The following is an 8,924-nucleotide window of genomic DNA, read 5'->3' on the forward strand; positions in this document are numbered from 1 at the left end:
CATGCCTCTGCAAGGTTTTGGACAGTGACTGAGCTCCTGTCAAGAGGAGTGCTTGGTTTGGGGGGGGGGGGGTGAAAGGATTTGCTATTAGAAGTCTCTTCTAGATCTTCCAGATCTCTTTAAAAAAACATTGTTTATTGGCAATTTCCACATGACTTTATACTTAATTAGTTTGTGTTCGTTTTAGATGTAGATGATGTAGACACCACACATTTACCAGGGGATTAAAATCAGGTACTTGTTCCTCCAGCAGAAGTGATCACAGCTGACTGGTGCATGAGTCAGCTCTTGAACTACCGCAGGGCTAAACACCAATTTGCTCACTTGAGGAAAATATATGCTTTTCCTACAGCTTTCAGTACTGTACGGGTGTGTAATTTCTAAGTCACTGGTTTTCTGTTGCATTTTCTGCTCGCTCCCTCGCAGCATCTGCAATTGTCATACAGAAGTGAACAAACTCCCTCGTGCCCGCTGAGGTTTTACCTGCCGTGTGGAGAGGAGTACTGCACCAAACTGATCAGAAACACAGACAGATGAGAGAGACAACTGATAGTCCAGTCCAGATTGGTCCAGTGAAAGTCAGCTGGAGCAATGACAGGTGGCAACATCAGGAGCACAAGCTACTCACTGTGATAATAGTGTGCATAATGTAAATAAGCATTCAGAAACAATTTTGATGCTTTTAATAGTCGTTTAGAGATATTTTTCATGGGTACACTTATATTTAATTCAAGGTATTGGGAGTCTAAAATCTGTACTCAGAATCACAGACTTATCTTTTCCCTACCATACTCAGCCTCTGAACAGCTCCAGTTGATGTCAAATATCTCTGAATAAAAAGATGCCCAAAATTCTGGCAGGGTCAGCAGAAATTTTTGCCGAGTATGCATATTTTATTACTATCACTTGCATAATAGTACCGCAAATTTATGAGTCACTCACCAAATTTACAAAACAGAATATAAAATCTCTTCTATAATTAGATTTCTACCTGTGGTAGTTTTAAAAAATATGAAGAGAGGAAGATACGGTTGCAAGACCAGTTAAGCAAGTTCTGTTTAATCTCTTTAGTTTACCAAGAAGCTCTTGGCATGATTTTTCTTTCTATTCTCTTTCTACTGAAAACAAAATCTCACTTTCTTATGGACAGCAAGTCATGCACTCTGGTGACTGCAAGTCATGCACTTTGGTCAGTACTGGCAAAATGGCTCTGTGAACAGCCATGTAGTCGAGTAGTTTTGCCCATCAGATTTTACAGCCCGTCAGGAATATTGTTTGTTAACCTTAGTCCTTGACTTATGAGCAGCTAAGATCTAATATGTGCTCAGCAGCGCTGCAAATTTTATATGTCTGTGTTTAGAAAGTGGGAAAGCAGAGTACTCAGTAAGCCACAGCTTAGGAGCCACAACACTTGAGACATTGGCATTGTCCCGTGCTGGTGTCACACTCATAAAACATCTCTTTTTTGTCTTTTTGTCTCCAGGTGTCCCTGCAGGGCACGGGTTCCCTGAAACAATCCTTCTGAAGTGTCGTAAATGATTGCAGAAGACTTTCTTTGGTCTCAGCTCTTATTTCCTTTCCCAAACAGGATTTACTTTTTCGCTTGATGCCTGTGATCCCGCCCTGTTTTAACATGCCAGCAGTAACTGAGATGGGCAAGTACGTTTCATATATTCTTCTACTGCTTCTGTTCACACAGTGTCCAGTAAATGCAAAGTGGTGTTTTCGGCTATAGAAATCCTATTTGTTGATAAGGGCAAGTAGTTTGATAACATCCTTGTACCGTTAAGCAATGTTTCAAATCTTTATTATTGAACAAGAATGATTTCTCTCCATATGTGTCTATACACATACATTTGTATATGTTATAAACATCTTCTCTTTTATTATATAAATTATATGTCCTTTCCATTTATCTAGCCCTCATCAATGGGGCTGAAAGATTCCACACCAGACTCCATCCTGCTGCTGAACAGAAATTTCCTTTCTGCAAACGGACATCCCTACCTCTGAAACTAGCCAAGAAGAAATTACAGTTGATTCCACGGTTGTCTTTGGTTTTTTGTTTTTTTTTTTTTTGTAAATCAGTAAGTCCTGAGCTGGGTGTTAATTCAAAAAATTAACTTTAAAATGTCATCATTAATGGAGTTAAGTTTGGATGATGCATACAAAAGTTTTTATTTATCCAAAGTTTTGAAGGACATTACACTGAAATAGAGCATTTCACATAAAATCCTAAAGCTTCAGCAGAATGCGTCACGTGTGATCATCAATGAAAAAATCATCTGTTGTAACTTTCATCATACAGGACTTCACCCCCCTATCTTTCGTCCTTTCTTTTCTCTGCAGCCTGTTTCTCCTGGGGAAACCAGCCTGTGCTGTCAGTCTGAGGGGTCAGCAGAGGTTCAAGACAACTAGGATGAGACCACGATATCCCCAATACAGTTCTGTTGACTGATTTGGAAACAGTTTAGGAAAGTATTCCTCATGGCATTTATTTGTTTCAGTACAAATATGGCTTTTAGCAAATCACAGGTGTTTCTGTGGATTTGGTATAGATACAGGTATACATGTACAGGGCTATGACTCAAAAGTGAAGTCCAAAGGGAAGTATAGTATGATGAGCTAGGCGTTACCCCCTGTGAATGTCAAACATTTTAACTATGTAGGAGCGGCTAACCTGCAGCTCATTTTTGTCTGCTGCTTTTATTTAAAAAGAACCTTTTTTTCAGATGAAGTATATTCTCTTGAGTGCAAAGTGAATTACACAGTTATAGCAAAATATATGTACTAGAAATTTCAGATCTTCATAGACCTGGAGGAACTCCGCTGAATGCAAGACATTCATGAAAATGATACTAGCATTTGCCTCAGATTCTCAAAGTATAGGCTTAGATTAGTTTATAACTAGAAACTTCAGATAAGGAAAACTCTTGGGAGCTCTGTATGTGATGAGCCAGAGCAAACACTATGGGTTTAGAAATAAATTTTGAAGCCTTTGTGCACTAGAAAGTCTCAAAATCAACAGAAAATCATGTTAATACGATCAAATGCATACCTTTTAAGCACCGTTTACATTTTCAACATGCAGAATTTAGCAGGGTACATATGTTTATGTGTCAATGCTATATCATGCAAAGCGTAAAATCCTTGTGAGAAATCACAGCTGTCACGTACTTTCTGGTCATTTTCTCTCTTTATCTCCGTTTGCCATAGAAAGAAGGATTTCCTTGATAGTAGCAGCATTCCTTTCAGTGCCGTATGGCACTAATCTCTAATCACCACAGTGAGCAACGTTCCATAAATTTTGGTTTCAATACTTTTAGTTTTTGAGGGAAAGGACTGACATTGTATTCCACCAGGCCAGAGTTTTGCCAGCTTTATAATAAACGAAACTTACCTTCAGATAGAATTAATCTGGGGATTCTTGGCATTAATAGAGGCTTTAAATGACTTTGCAGGGGAAAGGTCAAGAAAAATAGCTATAATTTGCTAAAATGTGTTCCACAGAGCAAACTAAAAAATTGTTTGTGTTGGTTTGCAAAGATGCAGTAACTCATTTCTATGGGTATTACTTCTGATGGGTCATCCCGGGACAACAAAGACAAGGTTTTACGTGACACGTCATGATATGTGTTGTCTCTTTTTCTATCTATTTTGTTCTGTGTTTTCTTTTTCTCATCCTCTTACCCTTGCGCAGATACATAGGCAGTTAGGCCTGAAGAAGTCCAAAACAGATGAAAGTATAGTTTATGACTAATCCAAAAGCAAAAATAAGAATAACACTGGAAGGTTTTATACATATGTGTATGTATGTATATCTCTCTCTCAACTATTTTGTACAAGTCTATGGTATAATGCACTGTATCACTAATCAATATTCCCATGATTCCCAGCTAAAATAAAACATTAATGTCTAAAGATTAAAGAATAATCATTTAAAGCAAAACAGCACTAACAAGGATGATGAATTTACTCTGAATTTACACAAGAAAACATTAAACTTAAGACAGAATTTTGATAGAAACTTCAGAAAATCTCTAGGGCTAGGCAGTGATCAGAAAAGAGAGGAAAGTAGCTCTTCCACCCACCTCCACTTAGCTGCTGAGTAGCCACAGTGTGAGCCCTTGGACATTACGTGTAGCGACTAGTGACACAAGTGGCACAAGGTGACCCCGACTCTTTTGAGACCGCAGAAGACCATCATTTTGGTGCCTGCTCCATGGGGTCGTGTCGGAGCCTACTGCTGGAAGAGTACATCTGTGTGAGCTGGATGCTACCGCTGGTTAGAAAACACAAAATGCTCTTTTGCCAACCTTGCTAAGTATTTTTTCTGCTTTCTGTTAGTGTTTTAAAAAGTCTTTGCTGACACTGTGTTTGCTGGCCTCTAATGGTTCTTCTTCTAATATATTTTCAACAGCTGGCTATAAAATAAGATGCCGGCAATTACAAAAGTATTTCCATAGTATTTCACTCAGCACCTGTGACAGGATATGAAAAACCTGTGGCAAACAAATTCCTGACGAGAGAAAGGAAATTAGGCAGCTCTTGTGAACTGACCATCTACCTTTCCTACAGGGACATAGCATCTGCTAGGATAGAACTGACGTCCCTCAGGCTTTCAATTTACTATCACTTTTCTGGGGGGAGGGAAAGGCTTCTGCCTGGTAAACTGAGGCACAGAAGGACTAAATGATGCTTATAGCAGAGAAGGGAATTGACCCTGAATTTGATTTATGTGCAGTCCTTTCAATCGCACCACATTTCTTTTCTGATCATAAAGCTTACAAACATGGTTATACCAACAATGAAAAAAGTAGTTACATAACTTGTCCGCTCTGGTGTGCAGACCGTGGAAACCTAACAGCGGCTTTCACGCGTAATGGAATAATTCTGTGTGCAAAATGTACTTCTATGCACACACACATATTTATGTGTATGTTATACAGATCTTAAATACAGACAGAGTAATAATACTTTATGGACTGCATTCTAGAGACAGAAAAATATCTTTGTCAAATATAGTTCTGATCACAGGAACATCTCTTGGAGATGGGGATAAAGCAGACAATGCCGCTCCTTAAATAAAGCGTCACAGTGCTGAACCATGTAGGAATGGTTTGATCGGGCTGAGTGGGTATTGCTGTGCATCTAGCAGTCTTGTTGCTATCAGGTTCATCTCACGTGTACTTGGTTAACCAGTGCCTCACCTGGAAATGAAACATGTTCAAAGCTGTATTAATAGCCATGTCTCCAAATATTAGTTCTGCTTACCATGTAGTGTTCCTGGATCCGTTACAGCCATCTGCCACTTTACTGCCATTACTTCCCTGCTCTGACATTTGCCCAGTTGCACACTTCAAATTTTTCATCACTGGAGAATGCTTACTCTGGATGGGATTGAAGCTCACATGTCTCAGTCTTTTCTTAGTTTGTTACTATGCTTAGTGCCTTTTAAAAAGTGTGACTTCCAATCGGAACAGTGAGTAGGGAGCCAGTGTAAATAAGTAAGTGAAGACCGGTAAAGAAATGTTTTGTGGAAAACTGTAGCGCTATTTTGCAGGAACTTCTTTCCTCTGTTTCCAAAATGGAGAAAACAAAGAAGCTAGGATTGTTCTGAAGGGAAAAATGGGTAATGTGAAAAATATTTTGCAGCTGTATGCTATTTTGAAGGCAATATACATTTTTAATAATTAAAAAATGAAAGCAAATTGAACTAACATTCAAGAGAGAGAGATTTAAAGAGATGTAGAATCCGTAACGATTAATCTTAAATAATACAATTCTTGTCTCTTTTAGGTGATGCGTAATGCTATCTAATGTTGTCCTTCTACTGTTAAAATTAGTAATAATTTTTATTTATAAAGATCCTAAGTATTGCTGCATTACAATAAAACAAAATGGTGTAAACGAGGATTTGAAATTACAAACCCCCAAACAGGTGATTTCGCCCCAGAAGAAGTTGTGCTACGTCTCAGAGCCAGGCTCACGGAGCCATACAGCCCGGACAGTCATGCTGAGCCTGGCAATGGGCTTGCAGCTCTAGCTGGGTGTGCTGCCGTTCCCCTCCGGGCCGTGACCATGCAGCCGGGAAGCGGGACTCAGCCGCCCAGGTGCCCTTGGCCGCTACGCACAGAGCGTGCCGGCCACCCCCGGCGCGTGTGACGCCAACTCCGCTCGCAAACGCGCGGCAGCGCTGACAAACGCAGGTCAAGGACGTACGCACGGGTGCTCTGACAGCAGACGTGCTGGAGCCTGCGTTTCGTACTCATCAGGGCTGGCCCGTCCGAGACACAGCCCCGAACGTTGCAAAAATCCGGTTATTTCCAGCAACAGGAGGATAGCAGAGCAGTAAAGTCTGAGCACAAGCGCGCCGAAGAAATGGATTTGCTCAGTGCGTCGCAGAGGTGCTGGGTGAGATGAGCCGGTCCAGGACAGCCCTACGGTGCCCAGAGCGGCTCTGCTGACACCGCCGTGGCCGAGCCTGCCCGCACACCCGCTGCGGCTGAGGCCGAGGAGGCCGTCCCCGGGCCTCTTCCCCAGCCGAAACGTGGGGTGCTCGGGTAATGCGCTGGTTTCCGGAACCTGAACTTCAGCAAACAGGAGAGAAACCTCCTCGCAGAGGAGCTGGGCCTGGCTGTAACTTGCGTTCGGAAGTAAATGGCTCCCCCCACCCTTGCGCCCATTGGGTTACAAAGCTCGAAGTTTATTAGTCACTTCGTACCTCTGCTCTGAGTCATCAAGTCACCAAACAGGGGCTGGGAAATCTGCCCTGCTCTGCGCTGTTCTTAAAACGCCACGGCCAACTGCAGAGTTGTTTCGGGGGGGTGGAGTAATCATCTAAAGAAGAAACGTGTGATTATTAAACGTGGCAAAAACAATGTCCTCCAGTGAGAAGATAGACGCTTCCTGCCATAAGACCCTGAAAACATGAGACAAGAGCTTTGCACTTAAAGAAATATAAACACAAGTGCTCGTCTCCTGCTCCAGGCTCCGGGAGGAGGCAGCTCCTCCTCCACTGCTGAGAGTCTGGCACAGCCGGAGGAAATGGGGTTGCTTGAGCTTGCCAGGGACCTGCTGCAAAGCTCACTGCAAACACTGCCTTCCTGCTGGCCCTAACAAAGTCTAGATTGAGTCTGAAAAAGATTATTTCTGCAGTGACAATACGAACCTTGTCCCAATATCTGTGCATGTAAAAGTCCCTTCTCCCCCAGGTCGGAGAAAAATTAGAAGAAATAATTTAAGCCAGGACACCAGTCCGTTCGCCTCTTAACCAAACTTCAGTAAACTGTGCCAGCATTACAGGCTGATGTGAAAAGATTCTGGATTCTTTTTAATACGCCAGCTAAGCCAAAACCTAAAAAAGAGATGCCATCCACAGGTTGCTGGTGCGCCGATATTTCTGGTGAATAAATAATAGTTAAGTGCCAGTGCGCTCCTGGCTATGCTTATGATGCCAGAGCAGATATCTCTTCCACCTCTCTGCTGCTGCTGCCAAAGCCCGGGGCTCGAAGCCAAAGGGCTGAACGTGCCCTACATCTACATCCCAAAGAGGGAAAATCCTCTTTCCTGCAGGGACTAGAGCTCCCAGTGGAAAAGACTAAATATGGCCTGTGTAGCTGGGACTCTGGAAGGGATTCCCCACGCACGTGAGGGATGAGCGGACTCGCGACGGTGGCTGCTGCTGGGATGGCGCAGGCACACGGTCGGGTCTGACACGAGGAGCAGGATCGCCCCGTTGCTCTGCCTGGACCCGCTGGTTCAGGGAGAGCGGGAAGACGATGTACAGCTGGGGAAAAGGCTGCTTGTGCTCGGTTTCCAGGGTCTGCTGGAAGTGCTCCTCGAGCTGGCGTGTGGTTGCCAGTTAAATTTCTTCCCTCTGACCACAATCCTGACATTCTCCTCTGCTTCGTAATAGCAGTGCTTGGGCTTGTTTACAGAGCACAGTGTTGCAGACCAGATTTTTAAGAGTTGCATGAAACATTACTCACACCCTATGCAGAGGAGAATATTCAGTGTTGAGACTGTATGCCTGAAACCTCCCTTTCCGTATACTGACTTTGCAGATAACGAGAGTCCCTCTGCGTAGATCTGTTGACGTGATGGGACCCGTCCTCGAAAGCTAAAATATAGCCATTATTTTTCCTTGTCTTCCCAGCAATTTTGTGCAGGAAGGGTCACAAGCACCGTCGTGTTAGCACTGACTTTCTGAAGGCAATGCGACGGCATGGCAGGGAGAGGTCTGGCACGCTGCGCTGGTGCTGTACGGCAGTGACCTGCCGCCAGCTCCGTCCCCTCGGAGCCTGGGGCACGCGCACAGGAGGTCGGAGACCGTCCGAAGAAACATCAGAGGTACTATGTTATGCAGTGTGGGATTGCTCTACCCATCCAAGATATCCTCACCTGATGTATGGTGGCCCAGATTTTAATCTCCTTTTGTTTTCGCAGTCGTGCCTGTCTGTTATGACACTCCTAAACGTTGCCCAGTAAACTTCATAGCAGTACTTTTCAGCTTTTTTTGAGTTGGTGGATGTTCCAAAATTTTGTACCAGCAGCACAAGCTCTTTTAAGATGAATATATATCTAGGTTGCCATTTGGTGTATAAAAAATGGCTTTTCCTGGCCCCTTACATCCTTTAAAAGTAGTCCATGAAGTACCCTGATTTCAACCACTCCAGACTGAAAACGCCTGGAAATCAAGACAGGATCAGCTAGACTTTATGTGTTAGTTTGGTCAATTTGATTTAATGCTTTTATGCAACGTTGTGATAACATCTGGGAGGCTCAAGCACTCCTCTGTCCGGAGAAGTACACAAAGATTTAGCAAAAAGACAGGATTCGAGGAATTTATGTTGCAAGACCGACACAGCCCTTTCTAGCGCTTGAAATGACTCCGTACAAAAATTCCATGCCGACACTAGGTT

Source organism: Struthio camelus, chromosome W (assembly GCF_040807025.1).
Source record: "Struthio camelus isolate bStrCam1 chromosome W, bStrCam1.hap1, whole genome shotgun sequence".
In the NCBI taxonomy this organism is placed as follows: Eukaryota; Metazoa; Chordata; class Aves; order Struthioniformes; family Struthionidae; genus Struthio; species Struthio camelus.